Here is a 23,967-nt window from a genome sequence, read left to right as displayed (position 1 = left end):
AGGCAGGTGCCACAATCAACGCAGCCCCTGAAAGTTCCTGCCCAGCTCTCAACACATGTAATAGTTTCTTACTCTCTCTTACCTGTGCTGCAAAATTCCCTTTCTAAGCACTTCAGTAAGCATCTTTAGTCCCTGTATTAGTTCATTTTCATACTGCCAGGAAGAAACATCCAAGACTGGGTAATTTATAAAGAAAAAGAGATTTAATGGACTCACAGTTCCACATGGCTGGGGAGGTCTCACAATCATAGCTGAAGGTGAAGGAGGAGCAAAGGCACTTCTTATATGGTGGCAGGCAAGAAAGCATGTGCAGGAGAACTGCTCTTTATAAAACCATCAGCTCTCATGAGACTTATTCACTGTCTCAAGAACAGCATGGGAAAAACCGCCCCCCTGATTCAATTACCTCCCACTGGGTCCCTCCCATGACATGTGGTGATTATGGCAACTATGATTCAAGATGAGATTTGTGTGGGGACACAGCCAAACCATATCGGTCCCTAATTTCATTATGGAACTGAAATATGTCATTTATTTCTATGTAAAGAAATACCTTAAAAGTTATTTACTTTAGTTATCCTTCACCCATTAAATCATGAGAAAAGATAATAAATGATAAATGTGGTTCACTGTTATAAAATAAATTATCTTCCTAGCTAGTTTGTTTTATTTGCTCAATTCAAAATTTGAACAGTATAATCAGTATATATTTTTGGTATTTATATGAAATTAGTACTTCATAAATATGAATCATGCTATTAACTGAGTATACTGTGATGTTCTCTAATCACTGTCATTTGCATACTACACAATTCTTATCTTCAATAGTCAAAGGATTGAAGAAAATTTTGGAGAGTGTACTGCACATACCATATTACAGCTTGATCTTTAAACACGTGTAAGAAAAGCTGTCTACAGGAAAACATTTCCACCTCCATCAAGCTAACAAATTCCAGGAGAAACTCATTTTAAAAACCCCATAGTGTAGAAAGAAGATTATGAGATTGCTTTACTTCAAACAGAATGAAGACGTTTAAAAAAAGTTTTCAAATTTGGGCATCTTTCACCCCTCACCCCCGCATTCATCTGGATTACTTCTTTTTTCTATGAAAATAGGGGGAAAAATAAGTTTTTATTTAAATATGCAAAAGCAAAAGATAATGTAATAAGGGTTATAACTGCTATTTATAAAACATTTGAGATAATAAATCATGTGGATCTCTTAGGAAAGCAATGAAATAGTGCATCATTTTGCTATGTCTCTTTGGTCAGTGTTTTTAACACTTGGGTTTTAAGGGGGTTGGCTCTGACAGTGGCCGTTCAATGTGTAAAGCTCCTTAACACCAGTCCCATAACAGACCACACTTCCTGGAAGAGGTAAAGCTATTTAAGAATATGTGTCTTGCAGAGGGATTCATGGAATCTGTCTTCTGAAATGATATCCAGCTTTAACCATGGTAGTTTCTTCTGGAGGCATAAAACCGTGATTTTCTTCTTTCTCAGTAATTCATGCTAAACCAAGAAGTCATTTGGGAGTAGAAAAAGTCAAGAGTGTTTATGATTTTGTTCAGATGAGGAATCAACCATCAGGAAAATGAAGAGAATTTACAGCAAACTGATTTTTAATACTTTTCTGGTGGACTTCCCTTGTACAGTCTGATTTCCCACTATTTTCCCCAAGTAAATGCTTGTGCTCTGGGCATACTGATCTGTCCACAGCAGTTCTCAAAGTTTGAGTTTCCAGACCAGGTGCACCAGCATCACTAGGGAGCTTGCCAGAATGCAACTCATCACACCTCATACCAGACCTGCTAAATCAGAAAGTCTGCTGTGGAGCTCAGGGACATGTATGTTATTAACACGTTCTCTGAATGAGTCTGATGCACACTGAAGCTGGAGAACCACTAGTCTGCGGCATGTGGCCTGTCTTGTTCTCAGTTCATTCATTTTCTCCTTTCTTTTAATGACTTTCCTTCAGCCCTAAGCATCTAACTAAACATCATCCCCCTCAAATCTGGTCTCACTATTTCACCAAACTTCGACAACTCTTTACTTGAAATCATGTTTATTTATCACTTACATACCACAATTAAATGTTACCTAGGTCTGCAGTGATTTAAGATCATACATGTCTTACATTGTTCTCTAAGTTATTTCTATCCTGTGTTTGTTTCATCACTTCAACTCAAATGAAGGCCTCTTGAAGGCAGGACCTATGTCTTATAGATAGCCCCCAACTTACAATGGTTCAACTTAACATTTTCCAACTTTACAATGGTATGAAAGGAATATACATTCAGTAGAAAGCAGTGTGATTCTCTTTCTCAATGCTGGGCAGTGAGCCACAGCTGCCAGGCAGCTACAGGATCATGAGGGTAAACAACTGATATTCTACAGTGCACTGTGTTGCCAGATGATTTTGCCCAACTATGGGCTAATGGAAGTGTTCTGAGCATGTTTAAGGTAGGCTTGGCTAAGCTATAATGTTCACTAGGGTAGGTATATTAAATGCATTCTTTTTGTTTTTGTTTTTTGGTTTTTGGTTTTTGGTTTTTCTTGAGCTGGAGTCTTTCTGTGTCGTCCAGGCTGGAGTCAGTGGTGCGATCTCGGCTCACTGCAACCTCCACCTCCCGGGTTCAAGTGATTCTCCTGCCTCAGCCTCCTGAGTAGCTGGGATTACAGGCATGCACCACCACACCCAGCTAATTTTTGTATTTTTAGCAGAGATGGGGTTTCACCGTATTGGCCAGGCTGGTCTTGAACTCCTGACCTCAGGTGATCTGTCCCCCTAGGCCTCCCAAAGTGTTGGGATTACAGGCGTGAACTACCGTGCCCGGCACCTAAATGCATTTTCATCTCACAATATTTTCATCTTACAATGGACTTATCAGGACATAACTTCTTTGTAAATTGAGAGGCATCTATACATTATTTTACTTCCCATAGCGTGTATCAGTGCTTAAGCTACATAAGTACTAAGAAAATGCCCATATTTTTGTTGCTTTTGTTCCCCCTCCTAAATGCTTCTTTCTTCTTTCCACCAACTTCCATGTATCCAAATTCCACCTATTTTTCAAGTTTCAACTCAAATGGCAATTTCTCTGATCTGGCTTATTCTCTATAAAGAAATATTTTTCTTGCTTGGAAAAACCATAGAATGTAATGGTATCTTTTTGTTTTTCTGCTTCATACTACAGTCATTTGTACATGTATTATCTCTCTCATCACTGAAAATGGAAATAATTGTTCTAACCCACTGCTTTTTTTTTAAAGGAAGAAAATAATTTTAGCATGCCTCAGGGTATGGGCGTATAATTAGTTTATTTTCCCTAATATTTATACCTCTGATTTTTTGTAATTCGTCTATTTACACAGGAAGTAACTCTCACGTTTCAGAGAGATAGTCTTTTTCCTAGGTACACTGAGGGTCTTGAACAGGATCTGTGTGCTGGAGACAATTGTTCCAATTTGTGTGGTCTAATGAGTGGTCTCAGAAGATTAGACATGAAGTAACGGGAATCTGCAGGAAATCGAGCCACAAGGAAACCAGGGCAACTTTAAGTCATATTGGTAAAAAGGAAAAGAGCCTCACCTCAGGGTAAGGACCAGTAGCAGAAGGCTTAATTGTTACCATGTCGCGGTGTGAACCCACTGGTGCGGCTGCCTGGGCTAATGGGAACCTGATGTAGCCAGCTTCCCGAAACACACCAGTCCCGACTTCAAACACTGCAGCCCAGTCTTTAGGAGGGAGCAGACTGGATTCACAGTCACAGGTTTATTTCTTCTCCAACAAACGAGATACCTCCCCGCCTCCACCCCATCAGCTACAACGGGCCGCACCAGGACCCAAGCAGGACTCTGAAACCACCCCTCCTGTTTTGCCCACTTAATACTTAATTCTAACCTCCCACTCTGTATTCTGCATAAAAGTCTTCTGGACTTAGCAACCTCCAAGAGACCCTGGCTTTCTGAGCTTGCAGACTCAGGAGTGAGAGAAAACTCACAGGTCATTTGCCAGCATATCCCACTTGGCCATCTGGGAATGCATCCCAGGTCTACATATGTGTGTCATGAAAGCAGGTATTGAGAATTCATCTTGGATGAGCATGGACAATGCCAGGACAGAGGGTCCATGGGTGAGCCAAAACCTTCCAGGTCTGGCTCTCCTGTTCCTACCTGCATCTTTCACTTCTGTTTTACCACCAGCTCTTGACAAGAAAATGTCAAAGTAGCAGGCAATGAAACCCTCAGCTTATGTGCCTGGTAAAGGGTTTCCAGTCCCTGGTATTTGAGGTCAGCTCAAGGCCTGGGGCAGGCCAGCATCGCCCCAGGGCTCCTCTCTGAAAAGAAGGGGTGTTCTGGAACTTAGAGCTTCCTGAGCTCTTATTCCTACTCCAACCCCCGGAGACAGCCTCGGTGTTTTTCCTCTGCTGAGATTTCTCAAGTTCCCTTTTTTACATCCCTTATCGACATGTAAACTCCACACTAGGGTGAAAAGGTAGGTGTTTAAGATAGACGGCAACAGCTGGGATCAACTGCCTCTTAAAAGGCTGTCTTGATGAAATGCATCTCTTTATATTTGGGGCATTTGTAAGCAGAATGGGAATGAAACTTGAGAAGATTATGTGATAAGCAGACCATATCCTGTCAAGAGCAGGAGTGTTTCTCTAATAACACAAAGATGAGCTTCTAGATAGCCCACCAGATAGCCAGCCGTCTTCCGCCCAGCGTCTCCCATCATAAATCTTCATTCTTACTTAGGTTTTCTGTAGATTTTTGAGGATAGAGCTCATTTCCCTGGGGAGACGGGCCTAAGGAAAGATCTGGAATTCCTCCAGTTAAAAAAAAAAAACACCATTCTGCTTAATCAACATTTACTCCATCAGAATCAATATCCTGCAGAGGGTGGTTTACATTGTTCTCAAGTCTGTTTGCAGGTGGCTAGGCAAAGATACAGTTCCTGACCTGGATTTTCTGAAAAGGAAAAGAAAATATTCCTCAGAATAGAAAAAAAAAAAAAAAGCCAACCGAACTCCACTTTTTACAAATAAGCTTCCTTTTGTGAGATATTCTGCCTAGGTTTGCACTCCTAACAAATTTCAGTAAGCTGATATAGTTCAAGAACATCTTTTCTCCTGGAGTTCCCTGTTATTTTTCACTAGCAGGGCTCAATCATTTACCAAGCATCTGTTAAGTTATTGGTCCTCTTGGAATCTTCATTTCTTTATCCCTGATAATAGTTCCCAACCTGTAGTTTCTAAATGAAATAGTATGTATAAAATTACCTAGCCCGCGTTGGACACTCAAGAATAAGTTTCTCACCTCTTTCTTGATTTATCCATTGAATGGATAAGAGGAGAATGGGTTTTGGAAGTTGAACTAGGTTCAAGTTCTTGCTCCTTTACTTTTCACAGGCTGCCTCTAAGGCAAAACCCTTAGCCTAGTATGTTCCCTGAACTCCAGTCTCCTCATCTGTAAAAGTAGGATAATGATAGTTTTCTTCATTTCAGAGAGGGCTAAAGAGAACCAAATGAGCGAATATAAACTTTGTAGGAGGCATTTGAAACCATAAAGCACATAAAACTTGTTAGTTATAATCATTAATACTCTTTGCAATGGAATAAAATGCATCAAATACTATTATACATAACCACAAATATACTTAAGAAATCAAATACTATCATACTTAACCACAAATATGCTTAAGAAGTTAAAAATCAATTGTTTCTTAATTCATAGAAACCAATTATGATGCATCTTGTTCTAGTTTTGCTAGATTCTTTAAGATTTTGACTCTTTTGAAGGAAGGCTTTTGTAGAGGGGCTGCACCAACTGAAATGCTCAAAGCACGTACTCTTTGAGCTACAAGGAAGAAACCCAGAAAATAAAGGTCTCTTGAAGTCAAATATATGGATACTCAAATAATTTAAGAAAGTCTGAGTAGACTTATTGTGTTCATGATGCTCATCTTTCCGTTTGAGCTCCCCGTGCTTCCTGAGCAGGATCACGTGCCCTGGGACCCAGTGTAGGTGGAACAGCTGGGGATCCTCCCAGTCTCCTGATGTCATAGCTTATCAGTGTTGACGGACAGAGCACACAAGGCCTTTCCTGCCTTGCTGACCAAACAGAAGACACACTTCTCGGTTTCCACCGTGCTCTTTTCTTCTTGCAAAGGAAAGAACAACTTTGTTTATGACACTGAAATATATAGGAAGCAATGGATGCATTAATGTCACTGGGGAAATTCCATCCCTGAATGTCAGTGTGACCTAATTGCATTACCTACCTAGTTCTTACGAACTCCAAATTCCAAGGCAGGCAACTGTTGATCATCTGCAGAAGAAATACCATCGATCTTAGGAAAATCATAAACACTCAGGACCCTCCTTTTTGTTTATTTTAACTGGAAGAGTAGGAAGTTGGAACCATCTGTGAATTAGAGAATGTACATATTAGATAAAGCAACTACACATGCTACAAATGGAACACATGCACACACACACACCCCCCCCCCCACAATCCATTGGTTGTAAATTTGAAAGAAATAAGTTAATCTTATGTAAATTTTGGTTTGGGGTTGACCATTTCACAGATTTCCAAATATATATATGTGACAAGGTTTTAGTGGAATCTCGTTTTTTGCTAATTTACATCTCAAAAGCAAAGGTAAGCATAACTCTGAAGAAGTCTGAATTCACTTCCATATAGTTAATAGATAAAAATCAATAAATTCATTTGTTGTTTCTTCCATAAATATTCTGTGAGTGCTGGGCGGTAGTGGCACATGTCTGTAATCCCAATTATTCAGGAGGCTGAGGCAGGAGAATCGTTTGAGCCTGGGAGGCAGAGGTTGGGGTGAGCAGAGATGGCACCACTGAGCTCCAGTCTGGAAAACAGAGTGAGAATATGTCTCTAAAAAAAAAAAAAAAAAAAAAAAGACTTTAAAGGCTCAGCTCAAGCTCCCTTCCTTTAGGAAAATCTTGCCCCTGACTGCCAACAGTCAGGTGTCCCTCCACTCTGTTCTTCCAAAAGCTGTGCACAGCTCTAACCCTTGATTGCACACTGGACTCTAACGGCTTACTTGTGTGTTTCCTCTCACCAGAGGGGCTCCATCAATGTTTGTTGAATGAATGGATGAATGCATCAGTGGAAGGAAGGAGTCAATCTGTCTGGGTTGAACCGGGACTTCTCCACTTCCTAGCTGTGTGCTCTTGGGCAAAATACTTGATCTCCCTGTGAATCTGAAAAACAGTAGTAATATTTATACACACCTCATAAGGCTGTTGCCATGATTAACTAAGTCAAAACACATAAATCCATTAGAACAGTGCCTGGAAAATAGCAGGTGTTCAATAAATGTTAACAATTGTTATTCTTATCTGACCTTATCTCTCATCATGGCTCTACACACAGTCTAGAGCCCAAGCAGGGTTACTTCCCTTCTTGGCCTCTGCCACAATTTCCCCTGCCTACTTCTCCTCTCCACCCCCACGCCCATGCTTTCACACATGGTATGAGAACCTGGACAGCCTTACCATTTATTTTCTTCCTAGCAAACTTTTCTTGTATTCTTAAAGGCTCAGCTCAGGTGCAGTGAGTCACGACTATAATCCCAGCACTTTAGGAAGCAGCGGTGGGTGGATCATTTGAGGTCAGGAGTTCAAGACCAGGCTGGCCAACATGGTGAACCCTGTCTCTACTAAAAATACGAAAATTAGCTGGGCGGTAGTGGCACATGCCTGTAATCCCAATTATTCAGGAGGCTGAGGCAGGAGAATCGCTTGAGCCTGGGAGTCAGAGGTTGGGGTGAGCAAAGATAGCACCACTGTACTCCAATCTGGGCAACAGAGTGAGAATCTGTCTCAAAAAAAAAAAAAAAAAAAAAAAAAAAAAAACAGTTTAAAGGCTCAGCTCAAGCTCCCTTCCTCTGGGAAAATCTTGCCCCTGACTGCCAACAGTCAGGGGTCCCTCCACTCTGCTCTTCCAAAAGCTGTGCACCGCTCTAACCCTCGATTGCACACTGGACTCTAAGGGTTTATTTGTGTGTTTCCTCTCACCAGAGGGGCTCCATCAATGTTTGTTGAATGAATGGATGAATGCGTCAGTGGAAGAAAGGAAAAAAGGGAGGGAGTGTCCCTGGAACAATCTAATTGGGATACTGAATTTTAATGTGTGGAGCAGGCAGTGAAGAACTCTGAGCCCATTGATTATTTCCGCTTCCTAAGACTACTGCTCTCTGCTATTGGCCTGAAGACATAAGGGCAGACAGAGATTCATTTAGAAACATAAATAAGCAGATAACTTATTTATGACTTTACAACCCATGAGCTCTGACCACACCAGAGGCCTGCAAGCACCCTTAAGATAGCATCTGCAGGCCAGGCGCAGAGGCTCACATCTGTAATCCCAACACTTAGGGAGGCTGAGGCTGCAGTGAGCTATGACTGTGCCACTACACTCCAGTCTAGGCAGTAAAGCAAGACCCTGTCTCGGAAAAAAAAAAAAAAAAAAAAAAAGCATATGTACCAAACCTCTGTCTTTAAGCATGTGAATACCTGCATTTCTCAAGAGGGATGTTTATCCATTGTTTTAAGAAAGTTAAGTCTAGAAAGTTCGTAGCTTCCCTTAGTAGTATTTGCTTCAGGATACTACTCAGCAGAAATGACCTTTCTTAAGCTGCAAATCAAGTCCATGATTACTGTCTTCAAAATTGGTTCATTCTTTCAATCTCTGGTTCACCAAAAGCATTACATTTGATGAACTATTTGCATTTCCAACCAAAAAAAAAAGAATGTTAACTTCCCAATACCAAACACCCCAGACGCATTAACATTTACCAAACACACATGCACTGAGGGGTTGGGGGTAGGAGGGGGAATGTTATGTTTGGATATCATTTGGATCACAGTGCTGAAAAAAAAGTCACAGACGGACTCATTCACTGAGATCTCTGAAAGGGGTAGGTGTAATATTCATCAGGCAAAACTTTGAACTAGTAAGAGCTTTTAATTTCCCCAATCTGAATAGAAACAAGCATTAGAAAAACAAAGTATAGTTTTTCAAGTTTCAAAAACCATATCTCCATATCCTTGTCTTATTTTCGCTCTCATCTTTCTTAAGTCTTCTGCATAAGACCTACTTTGGGTGTATATTGAGCAATCCCCCTATCTCCATGTCTGGTTGCCAGGGTGAGCCACTTTCATTTTAAGAAATAAGGCTTTCTGATGGCTGTCCTCAAAATAGGTTCACATTTTTACACACTAATTCATTCAGTAATTATTTATCGGCCTAAGACAAATATTCTATGAACAAAGGGGATAAAATAGGGAGCAAAATCTGCCCTCTGCCCTGGGAAAGTTTTGACTAGTTTATGAGACTACTTGAGGGGGATGATTTGCATGTGTGTACCTAACTTTTTTTGTTTGTTTATTTGTTTTGAGACGGAGTCTCACTCTGTCACCCAGGTTGGAGTGCAGTGGCACAATCTTGGCTCACTGCAAGCTCCGCCTCATGGATTCACGCCATTCTCCTGCCTCAGCCTCCTGAGTAGCTGGAACTACAGGCACCTGCCACCACGCCCAGCTAATTTTTTTTATATTTTTAGTAGAGACGGGGTTTCTCTGTGTTAGCCAGGATGGTCTCGATCTCCTGACCTCGTGATCTGCCTGCCTCGGCCTCCCAAAGTGTTGGGGTTACAGGCGTGAGCCACTGTGCCTGGCCATGTAAACCTAACTTTAACTGACAAGTATATTTTGAAAATATTCCACCAGAATTGATTATTTTATAAAATTTAATTTTTTACAAAATGACATAGTCATATCCCCTGACATACTATCTGGATACTATAGGCACTTGGTAAAACTTCATTCCTTTTTTTTTTTTTCTACCTTTGAAAATCAAATTGTGTTTAAGATGCATTTACGGTCTTGATATTTCTGGTAAAGCATCAAATCCCACTGCACGGAGGAGCTGACTAATGGAGAATTTAAGAGCATAGTCTTTGGAGGTAGACCGATCTGGCTTTCAATGCTGGTTCTCTCTGGCACTTAGTAGAAAAGTAATCCTCAGGAAGGAACTAAAGCTCTCTAAACCTTAAGTTCCTCATCTGAAGAATGGGATAGATAGTACACATTTCATTGTGTTGTCAGAATTGCTTGAGATAAAGTATGTAAATGAGTCCTGCATCAGTGGTAGCTACTTTTTTTCTTTTCTTTTCTTTTCTTTTCTTTTTTTTTTTTTTTGAGACAAGGTCTCACTCTGTCATCTAGGCTGGAGTGTAGTGGCATGATCACAGCTCACCGCAGCTTCAGCCTCCTCAGGCTCAAGTGATCCTCCCACCTTAGCCTCCTGAGTAGCTGGGACTACAGGTGCACACCACCATGCCCAGCTAATTTTTGTTTTGTTTTGTTTTTGTAGAGATAGGGTTTTACCATGTTGCCCAGGCTGATCTTGAACTCCTGGCCTCAAGCAATCAGCCACCTCAGTCTCCCATGGTGCTGGGATTATAGGCGTGAGCCACCGTGCCCAGCCAGTAGCTGCTATTTAATTATTTTTTTTTTTTTTGAGACGGAGTCTCAATCTGTCACCCAGGCTGGAGTGCAGTGGCGTGATCTCGGCTCACTGCAAGCTCCGCCTTCCGGGTTCACGCCATTCTCCTGCCTCAGCCTCCCAAGTAGCTGGGAGTACAGGCACCTGCCACCTCACCCGGCTAATTTTTTTTTTGTATTTTTAGTAGAGACGGGGTTTCACCATGTTAGCCAGGATGGTCTCGATCTCCTGACCTTGTGATCCGCCCACTTCAGTCTCCCAAAGTGCTGGGATTATAGGCGTAAACCACAGCGTCTTTACATAGCTACACCAGTAGCTACTATGTAACATAAATAATCACCACACCCAACTTCCCAATTCATCTGCTTTGGGAAATCAACTTATCAACACTGGATTTTCTTTTCTTTTCTTTTCCTTTTTTTTTTTTTTTTTTTTTTGAGATAGAGTTTCCACTCTTGTTGCCCAGGCTAGAGTGCAATGGCACAATCTTGGTTCACCGCAACCTCTGTCTCCCAGGTTCAAGCAATTCTCATGCCTCAGCCTCCCAAGTAGCTGGAATTACAGGTGTGTGCCACCACACCCAGCAAATGTTGTGTTTTTAGTAGATACAGGGTTTCACCATGTTGACCAGGCTGGTCTTGAACTCCTGACCTTGTGATCCACCTGCCTTGGCCTCCCAAAGTGCTGGGATTATAGGCGTGAGCCACCGTGCCTGGCCTAATTTTTGTATTTTTTTGTGGAGACAGGATTTTGCCATGTCGCCCAGGCTGGTCTTGAACTCCTGAGCTCAAGCAATCTGCCTGCTTTGCCCTCCTAAAGTGCTGGGATTACAGGCATGAGCCACTGCCCTGGCCTAACACTGGATTTATTTAAGGCAAAACATGCCCATAATTTGCATCCAAACATCAACTCCAGAAAGGGAAACTATGGGATTCTGGCATCTTTGTTATTGTTTAAGATGTATTATGAAAACCACCTTTCCCCCAAGAACATTCCCTACCCTGGCAGAAAGGGGTTTGTACTCCCAGGCCAGTGTACACTCTTCCCATGTGATGGATGCAAATCTTGTTCTATATCTACCCACCTTTCTTATCTAAGAGGTTTATCAAGCCTGAACCCTGTAAACTCTTTTTTTTTTTTTTTTTTTTTTTTTTTTATTTTTTGAGACGGAGTCTGGCTCTGTCATCCAGGCTGGAGTGCAGTGGCCGGATCTCAGCTCACTGCAAGCTCCGCCTCCCGGGTTTACGCCATCCTCCTGCCTCAGCCACCCGAGTAGCTGGGACTACAGGCGCCTGCCACCTCGCCCGGCTAGTTTTTTGTATTTTTTAGTAGAGACGGGGTTTCACCGTGTTAGCCAGGATGGTCTCGATCTCCTGACCTCGTGATCCGCCCGTCTCGGCCTCCCAAAGTGCTGGGATTACAGGCTTGAGCCACCGCGCCCGGCCAAACCCTGTAAACTCTTTAAGGTTCTCATTTATGCTCCTTCTTTACGTTAATACATCCTCTCAGAGCACCACTTTGGGACTACGAATTCTGGGACAGAGGTATTAACAGAATAGATCCATCCAAGGGAGAGCCATACTCTAGCTGCAGTGTAACCATGTCAAGCAGTGACCCTGTGGGCACACCCTGCCTGCTCATGTGTGTCCTCTCCTAGTTACTGTTTACGTTGAGTTACATGAGTCAAGCAGCCAGGCTCCACGTGGCAAAGTATACAGTAGACAGCACATTGTACTTTGCAGAGCCTGTGATTGAGGGAAACCAATGCTCCCTCTTAAAATTACCTTTGCAAAATATTTAATATAAAACAGTAGTTCTTAAGTCTGGAAGAGTCTTGGCATCTTGAAAATCAGCAGATCTGTTTAACAGAATACATAGGGCTCTCTTCCTGGGGCTGGAGGAAATATACACAATTTTTACATATAAATTTTTCATCCCATTTCATTTCAGACGACTCAGACTCTGCAGTTTTTCTTTCTTTCTTTTTTTTTTTTTTTTTGAGATCGAATTTCACTCTTGTTGCCCAGGCTGGAGTGCGGTGGTGCAATCTCGGCTCACTGCAACCTCCACCTCCCAGGTTCAAGTGATTCTCTTGCCTCAGCCTTCCTGAGTAGCTGGGATTACAGGCATGTGCCACCACGCCCGGGTAATTTTGTATTTTTAGTGGAGATGGGGTTTCTCCATGTTGGTCAGGCTGATCTCGAACTCCTAACCTCAGATGATACACCCACCTTGTCCTCCCAAAGTGCTGGGATTACAGGCATGAGCCACCGCGCCCGGCCCTTCCTGCAGTTTTTCCACACACTCTTTTGGATATCCATCTAATCTAAGAGAATCTAAACCAGCACCTAAATTCTCATCCAGATTCTAATGGTCTCTTTTTTTCAGTCATGAGAAATCCAATGAAGTGGTGAGCTCCTAAGAATTCAAACATTGAGTCAGATCCCACAATGTGGACTCTGTCTCTGTTCTGGGTGTTTCTGTCTGTTATCGGGGGATGATCGTTCCTCCTACTGGGAACATCCTGGCAGGTTTCCTCGGGCCCAGGCATTGTACAAAACTCCAGAAGCTGCTCAGTCCGACAAAAGCAGCGCTATGCAGAAAGCCCCCGGGATGGTGACAACATGGGACCTTCAGTGGGCAGTTGTTTGAGGTCATTTTCTCATCAGTAGCAGCAGGCTCAGAATGGATGTGCAATGCCAACCAGGAGATTAGGGAGCACCGAGCAGCCTCAGGGGTTGCTTTCTGCCTGGTTCAGGAGAAGCTGCTGTAGGAATTTTTGCCGCCAGCCTCTTGTTGAGTGACAGGAAGAGAAAAAAGGATCATTTGAAGGCTCCCTGATTCAAATGGCGTATACAGAATGCCAGGCCCTGGCTGCCCTGGAGAAAGTCACTCTGGTGCCAGCTTAGGGAACAAATGTGTTCCCACTGTCTCCTGGAAAGGCTTTCCCCACCCCTGCTGAGGGGGTGGATTTCAAAGCAGCTGACTTCTTGCCCTTTTTAATAGGACTGCAAGTGTTCCCATTTTAATTCTAAAACTTTCTCCCAATTTTCCACTCCTCTAAGGCCTCCCCAAGAAAAGCTGGTATTCTGGGTCACTGAAATGGCGTCAGGTTATTAAGCAGAGAAAGGGGATTAGAGGAACAGTTCCTAGCAGCAGCAGCGAACACAGTTATGGTATTGAGAGCTTGCATTGCATGTTAATAAAATGCTATAAAACATCAAACCCTAAAGGTAGCAGTGAAAGCCACGTAAATCCCTTCCGAAGTTTGCCTTCTGCAGCTGTGGATCTAAAAGTTCCCTGCCTTTCCTGTACTTTGATAATCACGCTTTTCCTCCTTTAGAGACACACGCAGCCTCGCTCCCAAACCACAGTGTGTTTTAAATGCTGACCACCCCATCTTTCCCTGGCACCATGGAGCCTTTCAGTCTAAAACCCCAGAGTCTGCAAAGTCTGGCCAGTATGCTGGGGAGAGGTAGTAGAGTAATTAAGTTAGCTGTTAGCTGCTGTGAGTGGACTTCGGTATTTCATCGCAGCTGCCTGCCTCTGTCTCCCCAGCCGCCCTCCCACATCTTCCTATGAGACCGGCTGTGTGTGTGAAGGAGGTGCTGTTTCCCACAGCTCTGATCTAATTCAGCTGAAATTCAATCTCCGTGTGACCAACCTCAGCCAGCGCTCTCCCACCCGCCACCGGCCTCCCCTCTGTAGGCTGTGTGTGCTGCCCATTTACACCATCAATCCCACAGCCTCCCCTCCACCAGTCCCTGGGTATAGACTTACGGTGTCAGCGGGCCAGCCCTGGGGGCTCGCCTGCTGCCCGGACGCTCACCCCTCATCCCCAGTGCTCCAAGGGGAGACACTCTATACCTGGCACTCGGAGGCCTGAATGGGGCCTGTGAGTTATCGCAGGAGAAAGGGCAGTGGAGCCAGCTGAGGCTGAGAACCCAAAACAGATGTCAAAGACATCAGGCCACGTTTTCCATGGATCTTCAGTGCCCAGAAAGATTTATGACCTCTTTTAACCCCCTTTTAACGTGGGTTGAACTGGGCTTGTTTTATAGCGGGGAAACAAGTCTGGCAGTCATTCAGAAAGTCACCAGAGCGACAGGGTCTGCCCTGGGTCTGTGGACCCTTGCTTCCTTTCTTTGTCATCCCTCTCTTAAGCTCCATCCCTTAGCCTCTGTGTTTGGTGGGGACATTTCATCACAGACTCATTACAGCTCTCCATCCCCTGACAGCCCAAAGCTGCTTGTGGCTTTGACCCTAAATGGTATTCAATTTGGGTTTGCATCTTCATACTGAACAAGGAAATAATAAGTATCTTTTAGAAGAGCAGAGATTGCAGAAGGCCAGCACTGGCCAGTGATGCAGGGCCCTGGCTTTTTTTTTTTTTTTTTTTTTTTTTTTGGTCTAATTGTTACCTAATCATGTTATCCTGGATCAGGCGCACTCTCTTTTGACCAAGAAAGCTTTGAACTTTGCTTTGCACTTCCTGCAAGAGGAGGATTTCTACCTCGGGGCAGGGAGGCACAGGAAGGCAGAGGTTTGTGGGTGCCTTTTACAAGCCCTATGAAGCAAAAGGGAAGGGGTTTACAAAGGTGTCATAATTAGAAATGATGTGTCAGGGCAGGCAAGCACCACTCGAATGTGACCCTGCTGGTCTCCTCCCAGGCTGCCGCAGGAACACAGGAAATTCAGCATGGCTTCAGCACGGGCACTCAAGCCATTTTCCACTGCAAAGCATCCCAGTCTTCCAACCTTCCATTCGCTTTACTGCACATGGGTAAGTGACAGACAGGGTCACACCTTCATACTTTTTTTTTTTTTAAGAGAATTATAATTTGCATGAAGAGATTCCTTTTTGCTAACAACCCATCCCCTCGCTTATCTTGATCTACAGATAAAGACAGGCTAGTGGAGCTGGAAAGTGTTTCCCGCACCTCCCTCAGACTCCCAGACACTCAATTTGCATTCAGTCTCAGAGAGAGTTTAGAGCCTGCTGTGTCTCCTTTTTTGGACAGTGGGTAGTTATGACCAGAATTAAAAGGAGAAAAGTCTCCAGCACTTAAAAAAATCAACTAACTTTTTTAATGAACTTCTGCTAACAGTTAGGCTGTGTCACGGAGGGAGGTGTCCTGGGAAGGAGGCTCACCCCTCCCTAGGGAAGAGGAAGCTTCCCGCAGCCAACCTCAGAAATAATCTTCTCCCTAAGTCCTAAGAAAACTGCCCCAAATGTTAACACATCAATCTTAAGGAAACAAGCCTGGCTTTTACCAACTTAATTTCATATAATTATTTCAGAGTTTAAGTCTTTACAAGAAAGAGGGAGTGGAGGGAAAGGATCAGAAAATTGAAGGGGATGAACAGAAGAGGAATGAGATTCCTTTGTTTTGAAGATTCCCATTTCTCTCCTGGTGTGCAGGGCATCTTCGTCTGTGCTTTCGTCTCTCAGGAGCAAATGCACAGCACACTCGACAGCATGTGGAGAGGCCTGGAAGGCACTGATTTCGGCTCAAGTCCATTTTTAAGGGACACTTTAATAAAGCTTCCTTTTGTGTGTTGGATCTTAGAACACCGAATGTACAGTGAAATGAGGTCAGAAGACCTGCATGCCAGTCCTGACTCCTGACCACTAAGGTATAATGTAGTTGGCACAAGTCATTAAGCTTCAGGGAGTTTGTTAAACATCTCTAAAATGGAGGTCATGAGACCTCCCCTGTCCACCTCTGGGGGGTTATATAGAGAAAATAGGAAAACACTTTGAAAAGTTAAAAATGCTGCTATACAATCAAAAGTTATTATTCTTACAATAATAAAGTTTATTAAGAGCATTCTGTAAGTACATTTTTTAATTTAATTTTTTTAAACATAGAAACAAGTTCTCACTATGTTGCCCAAGCTGGTCTCAACCTCCTGAGCTCAAGCGATCCTCCTGCCTTGACCTCCCAAAGAGCTGGGATTACAGGCATGATCCATGATGCCCAGTCTGTAAGCAGTTTATTACCAGTATTCACATAAGAGTCAGCAGCATAGGATTTGTTAAAGAAAAAGCTGGGACACCGTCTAGTCCAATCAGTTTTAAGCACATCCATTTAAAATATAAATGACAAAGCCCCATCCTCCAGAAATATTGATTCCATAGGTATAGGTAAGCCCAGAAATCTGGATTTTAGATCACCACCTTGGGATATTCAGAGATGGAATCCAACAACCTGACTTTGAGAAACGTTGTTTTGCAAAACGAGGACATTTCTCATTCTCCTACTCCCTGGCCATATCCTTCCTCCCACTGGGGCTGGGTGTGAGAATAGAGCACATTACTTTCATATCTCTTCATTAATATTTCAGAATCTACCACATGAAGGACTGGAAAAAAACAAAGCAGAATGGGAGATTATGTCGATGGGTTTGGTTTCCCTCTAATGATGAGAAAAAATGCATGTCTGCTCTGAGCAGATGATAAATTGATCCAGAAAATGTTGCACAAGTGTTCTTTGCTAAGCTTCAGGGTCAAAGTCAACAATATAAAAGAAAATATACCTCCATTTAGTTGAAAAGGACTTACATTCAAGGCATTGCACAACAGGGCTGGTGTGGGTTACACTCTGTCAAATGGCCCTGTTCATTTATTCAGCTTTCCACAGAACTTTGCCAAGGAGGACAATGAGGGAGAGAGAGAGATTTAGCTGTTGTGGTTGCAGTTTGTTTTTGCACCTGGTGGGTTTTTTTTTTTTTTTTTTTAATGTCAGCATTTAATGACAATAGTTTGAGAATACCATAACATTTTTAAAGATAATGAAATCATTTGTATGTGAAGTTGGGATAATGAAATGACGGGTCTCTCATAAAAGGAATCTCCTTTTAGTAACCATGGCCTATACTTGCATTAAGTGAAAAAAAAAAAAATGAACTGAGGAAGAACTTTCTAGAAAAATAGATAGCTCCTAGAAATCTGGGAGCTTTTCATCATTATTAAACTCATCTGTCTTGCAACTTTCTTTTCCTAAAATGAGCAAAAAATTTAACAAAAGCAGTCTCTGGAAAACCAAAACAGAGAACTCATAACATATTCCATTTACTCATAGGAAACTCTCAGGCACCTCCTCACACCTCTTTATACACAGTTCTGATGCACATCTGCATGGACACGTGTGTAAGTGTGTGTCTATGTTGGTCTTCTATGCTCACAGTAAACATTGAACATTAGAAAATTAGGGTAGAAGAATTTCTGAAAATAGGTACATTGATAACCAGAGTGATAGGTCAATGGATTGATGAAAAGCAGAGAGACGAGAGTCTATTTAAAGTTTTCAAAATAACTTCAGAATCAGAAAATTTTGGACCCTTTATATGCTCCAAAAGACCCCCAAGGCCCTATTGCATTGCAGCAGAGTAACAAAATCTTGTTCACTGTCATGATCCCAAGGCATCAAGAAAAAAATTAAATTTTGCCCTATTTTCTCTGTTTAAGAAGGTACTAAATAATGTATTTTGGAAAGATTTTCATCAAAATGTTTAAAATTAAAAGGTGCCCATGCTGAAAGAGACAAATCCTTATGTTTTGAGAATTCTCATTTACTCAAAAATCTTTTTTCCCAAAGTTTCTGAATAAGCAAAGTTTGTCTAAGGAGTAAAGATTGAGAGAGAAGAGGAGGGGGAGGCAGAAGGGGAGGAACAGCTGTTTTGAGTTAAGAAGCATGTTAATGACAGCACAGGAGTCAGAAAGATGCTCGGGTTCGCCTGCTGGTCTAAGAGGCAATTTATTAAACTGTCTAATCAAAACAATTGTTCTAGGCCTGTGATAATGGACATGAGGAGAAAGATTCAGAAGACAGCATTGACGAATGAAGTATCTGTGGCATAAAACCATCCTCCCCCGCGCCCTCAGTCCAAGGCTGTTATCAGAAGTAGGTGACACTGCACAGGCACAGGGTGACAAGGGGCATGCTGGAAATGGCCCGGTCTAACTCACTCACATTTTGGCTTCACAGGGAGTGTTTTCTGAGAGGGTCGATCACCTGAACTGCAGATGGGCCAGGGCAGGAACAAGAGGGGAGAAAAGGGGATGCTTTCAACGAAAAGATTAATGATAAACATGAAATAACGTAATGACTGTGAAGGTTTCAGGCACCGGAGACACTAAGAAAAAAGAAAACAGAAAGTCATTTTATCTTTACAGTGGTTCCTATAAAGGGGTCAGCAGGTCGTGGTAGAAACTATCAGTTAATTATCTCTAGGTCAGCAGCATGCCTCTAGTCGGAGATCCCAGCCCCCTTGCATGGAGACCGTGAGCTCATTGATGCCGAAAGGCCAGGGGTGGCGGAAGGAATCTTCCCACTCACCTTCCTGAGCAAGGGACAGAAGCTGCACCAAGCCCCTCATCCTGCTTGCCTCTCACTCCTGCACCTACATCACATGGACACTGAAAACGTTCCCCAAACCTGCCACTGACTAGGGAACTCTGTCTGAATAGAAATAGAACTGAGACTAAAGTGTCCCTATTTTAGAAATGGAGAGATACACTAGGAACACAATCAGAATCAAAAACTGCTATCTCCAGAGCCTAACCCTGACCTTGACTTCAGCCCTCACCTTCTCCCCGGCCACTTGACAAGACGTAGTCACATTTAGGACATTGAAAACATGTAAACCCTTCAAAAATTTTTTAAAATTCTATGTTATGTCATCTAATTGGTGCTGTAGATAAGACATATAAATACACATGCATTATTATGTTTTTTTAAAAAGGCAGAAATCCTAGATATCAACAACTCCCTATCCAACGACTCCTAAATCCAGCTCTTTCCTCAGCCCTGGACTTGGATTTCCAGCTGCCTGCTGGAAATATCCACCTGGCTATCCCATAACTTTAAACGATTTGTTTGTGAACAAATTTACTTTCTTGCAGATGCAGGTCTGTTGTCACCTTTTCTGTTTGGCAAGTTATTGAGATGAAGTAAGACTAACAGGATGAATAGTCACAAACACATCTGTCCCATCTCACAACAGAGGTAAAGACATGTATTGACTGGTTTTAAGGACATGTAAAAGATTTAGAAGCTGATTCAAGAATGTGTGCGTCATGGTCTTACATATCAGCAATTCTGAATCATGAGTAGTTGAGGTAAATTGTATTAAGTCAGCAGAAGCACAGAACAGGCATTAACAATAGTTTTTATCACTGTTATGATCACTTAGGTATACAACCCCAGGAGTTTCCTTTGACAGAAGTACACTCTGAGAAAAGTTTGGCATTGGGTGCCCATATCTCCATTGCTGGCCCTTTGCTCCAAGCATAGAAACCTGCCCACTCAGATCCCATCCCCAAAATGGTCCTACCCATATTGTCTTTTCTCATAGACTCACAGAAAGTTGAACCTATAAAAAGACATTAGAGATCTTCTAGTTCACCCCTTTATGTTCAGATGAGGTCATGGAGATGGAAAGAAGGGCTATCCCCATCAGTCACAGAAATCCAGTGGTAGAGCTGTAACTAGAACCAAGATCATCTGTGGTGTTCCTCTTTCTTTTCTGCTTTCACAACTATAATGAAGAAAAATTAATACCTTTCCCAGAGATATTTACATTTTAAAAGGGTTCAAAGAATCAAGCTAACCCAGCGATAAGAGCAGAGCATTAGGGATCAACTGCAAAACAGAGCAGGTGTTTCTAGACTAGCTACCTATGAGACTGAGTATTCTGAAATACATTCCTTTCAACATCACAGAGGTCTGACGTGTTTACAAAGCTTCCTTGTCTCTGAAACTCCTTTCAATATTAATGCCTTCATAACTGGAAAGGAAAACACCTGAAGTGATTACATTGTATTACTTACTGTACAGTGTGCATGTCATAACCAGATTCGTCATGTAATGTAGGGCTTCCTTTTATATGTGCAGTAATCTGCAGTATTTCCCTTGAAGAAAATTGAGGCTAATAAGAAATTCTCATTTCCTTTTCTAGTTGTTCTTGGTATTTTGTTACCAATCTAGTGATGGCTCAACTATAAGTTTGAGCAGGAGGAAGGACTAAAGGTGTGGAGCAAGGTCATGGACATGGGCTTGGGTCCAAGAGATGTCTGTGTTTACTCTCTTTGATGATTGTCAAGTCATTTCCCCTGGGTATCTTAATTCAATTGCAAGAGAACCAACATGTCTAGTCCCAGGCATTGCTTCTGTAACACTATTTCACTTCCTTATCACTTCCCCATCCTTCCCTCTTTCAAGACTGGAAATAGCTTTGTCATTTCCATTTACCTTCACCTCTATCTTCCCCACTTCCTTCCCATTTATCTTAGCAAGATAAACACAAAAGAAAATATATTCAGAAGACATACTTGACCTAGCATGTCATAGGTGTGCAATTAGCATGTTGAGATTAATCCCATAATTGGTATCCCTTCCTCGGTGCCTATGGATAGATGCCCTGGAGAAACTGCCTTAGTATTCATGAAAAATACACACATAAGTTGTACATGATACAGATTGAAATATTACTTAAATGCCAACAAGGTGAAGATTATGATACTAAATAAGATTTTTGACATTTTTCATTGAGTTTTCCAGGGCTTCTTACAAGGAAGCTACAGGAATTTTTCCACAAAGGATCCATCCACCACTATGAAATCCAAGTCCTGTTCCATGTCCTCAAAAATCTTGAGCTGTTTTGCAGTCTATTCCATCATACATTTATGTTTGTTTTAATATAAAATTTCCCCAAAACGTCTTGTAAAATGGATGCTTCAAGAAGACGCACCATGTTTATCCTATGACTTTCAAAAGCCCCTCTAATACCACTGCATACTCCAGCTTGAGAAATCAAACTTAACCATCAAAGGAACCATGAAAAGAGCCATGCTCTTTGAAGGCCTCTGACAAGTGTTTCTGCTGAATAAGTATGCTCAACTTTTTTTTCCTTTCTTTTTTTTTCTTTCTTTTTTTTTTTTTTTTTTTTTTTTTTTTCCGAGACAGGGTCTCTCTCTGTCACCCAGGCTGGAGTGCAGTGGTTTGACCTCAGCTCACTGCAACCTCCGCCTCCCAGGTTCAAGCGATTCTCCTGTCTCAGCCTCCCAAGTAGCTGGGATTACAGGCATCTGCCACCATGCTCGGCTAATTTTTGTATTTTCAGTAGAGAAGTAGTTTTGCCATGTTGGCCAGGCTGATCTTGAACTCTTGACCTCAGGTGATCCACCCGCCTAGGCCTCCCAAAGTGCTGGCATTACAGGTGTGAGCCACTGCACCCAGCCAGTATACTGAACTTCTGAGGTGCTCTCCAGTCCATGTGTCATTGTTAAAATCTATTTTTGTCCACAGCTCTGTTAAAGGGATAGACCAGACCTTGTTAATTCAATGTGCCAGCAATTTCCCAGGGTTGGACCCGACCCAGGCTGATCAAATCAGACACTCCTGAGAATTTAGAATTGGAACCCAGGGGTTACCTGGTTTGGGGCCCCAGAGCTGAGAGGTCACACAGAGCCAGGGCTGGAGCAGTCTTTTTATGTCTAGAACTTTCTGAAGCAGAACAAGTCAGTCCAGAGAGAAAAAGAGAACTAAGCAAAACTGCTTTAAAAAGAAAGGAAGCAATAATAAATAAGTTAATAATATATTTTTCTAGCAAAGGATGGGAAGATTGGGAATAAATTTTTTAAAAATCTAGTCAAAATGGGATGAAATTAGAAATAACAAAAGAGTATATTAAAAACTACCAAATTTATAACTTAAATAGTAACGCTTATAGATAATTCACAGATCAAAGAAAAAATCATAAGATAAATTATGTATTTTGAAGTAGATGAAAATGAAAACAGCATAACAAAATGTATGAGATGCAGCCGAAATAGTGCTGTGAAGGAAATTTATAGCATTAAGTGCTTACATTAGAAAAATAGAAAAAGGGCCAGGCGCAGTGGCTCACACCTGTAATCCCAGCACTTTGGGAGGCCGAGACGGGCGAATCACGAGGTCAGGAGATCGAGACCATCCTGGCTAACATGGTGAAACTCTGTCTCTACTAAAAATACAAAAAAAAATTAGCTGGGCGTCGTGGCGGGCGCCTGTAGTCCCAGCTACTGGGGAGTTGGGAGGCTGAGGCAGGAGAATGGTGTGAACCCAGGAGGCGAAGCTTGCGGTGAACCAAGATCGCGCCACTGCTCTCCAGCCTGGGCGACAGAGCGAGACTCCATCTCTAAAAAAAAAAAAAAAGAAAAAAAGAAAAAGTCTCAGAAACTATCTAAACCTTTACCTTAAGATATTTGAAAAAGAAGAACAAATAAACCCAACTCATGCAGAGGACATTATAATAAAGGTAACGGCAGAAATCAATGAAGTCAAAAACACAAAAGCAATAGAGAAAATAAAATCAAAAGCTAGGCCAGGTATGGTTGCTCACACCTGTACTCCCAGCACTTTGGGAGGCCAAGGCAGGTGGATCACCTGAGGTCAGGAGTTCGAGACCAGCCTGGCCAACGTGGTGAAACCCCATTGCTACTTAAAAAAAAAAAATTAGCTGGGCATGGTGGTACGCACCTGTAATCCCAGCCTCTCAGGAGGTTGAGGCACGCGAATTGCTTGAACCCAGGAGGCAGAGGTCACAGTGAGTCAAGACAACACCACTGCACTCCAACCTGGGCAACAGAGTGAGACTTTGTCTCAAAAAAAAAAAAAAAACAAAAAACACTAAATCAAAAGCTAGTTCTCTGAAATGATCAATTAAATTGAGAAACCTTTCATGAAACTAAACAGGGAAAAGAAAAGAGATGACAAAAATTACCAATGTCAAGAATGAAAGTATGAGCAGACTCTGCAGACATTAAAAGGTAATCATGGAATATTATGAAAAATATTATGCATATAAATTTCACAGCTTCAGTGAAATAGATAAAGTCCTTGAAATACACAAACTATCACAGTTCACTGAAGAAGAAATAGTTAATGTAAAAAGTTCTATATCTGTTAAAGAAATGGAATTAATATTTAAAAATTTTCCCCAAAATAAAACCCCAGGTCCAGATGGTTGCACTAGTAATTCTACCAAATATCTAAGAAAAAAATTATAACCATTGTATACAAACAATGAACTTTTTAGAAAATAAAAAAGGAGATGATGTTTAGAACTATTTTATGAGTTCAGAATTACCCTGACACTGAAATAAGACAGATATTACACATAGAAAATGTTACAGATTAATATTCTCATGAGCATAGACACAAATATCTGTAACAAAATATTAGCAAATGGAATCCAGCAATGTATAAAGAGGATAATGCATCATGACCAAATGTGATTTTTCTTAGGAATGCAAGGTTGTTTTGACATTTGAAAAATCAGTCAATATAATTTACTATATTAACAAATCAAAAAAGAAAAATGACAATCATCCCTTGACAAAATTCCATACTTATTTCTGATTAAAAAAAGAAA

The 23,967-nt window shown here is 41.9% G+C and overlaps 1 long non-coding RNA gene across 1 annotated transcript in view; it reads right to left on the bottom strand.

The window, feature by feature from the left end:
- Positions 1-4,466: 4,466 nt before the first annotated feature.
- Positions 4,467-23,967, bottom strand: part of LOC112427021 (uncharacterized) — a 62,801-nt gene continuing 43,300 nt past the window's right edge. Inside the window, exons 3-5 of the long non-coding RNA XR_011606498.1 lie at positions 6,678-7,241; positions 5,323-6,429; positions 4,467-4,974 (exon numbers count right to left, since the gene is read on the bottom strand). This is a non-coding gene — a long non-coding RNA (uncharacterized lncRNA). The remainder of the gene's footprint in view (positions 4,975-5,322; positions 6,430-6,677; positions 7,242-23,967) is intronic.

Source organism: Macaca nemestrina, chromosome 8 (genome assembly GCF_043159975.1).
Source record: "Macaca nemestrina isolate mMacNem1 chromosome 8, mMacNem.hap1, whole genome shotgun sequence".
Taxonomy (NCBI): Eukaryota; Metazoa; Chordata; class Mammalia; order Primates; family Cercopithecidae; genus Macaca; species Macaca nemestrina.
The sequence above is the reverse complement of the archived record's forward strand: the minus strand, read 5'-3'. Positions and strand labels throughout refer to the sequence as shown.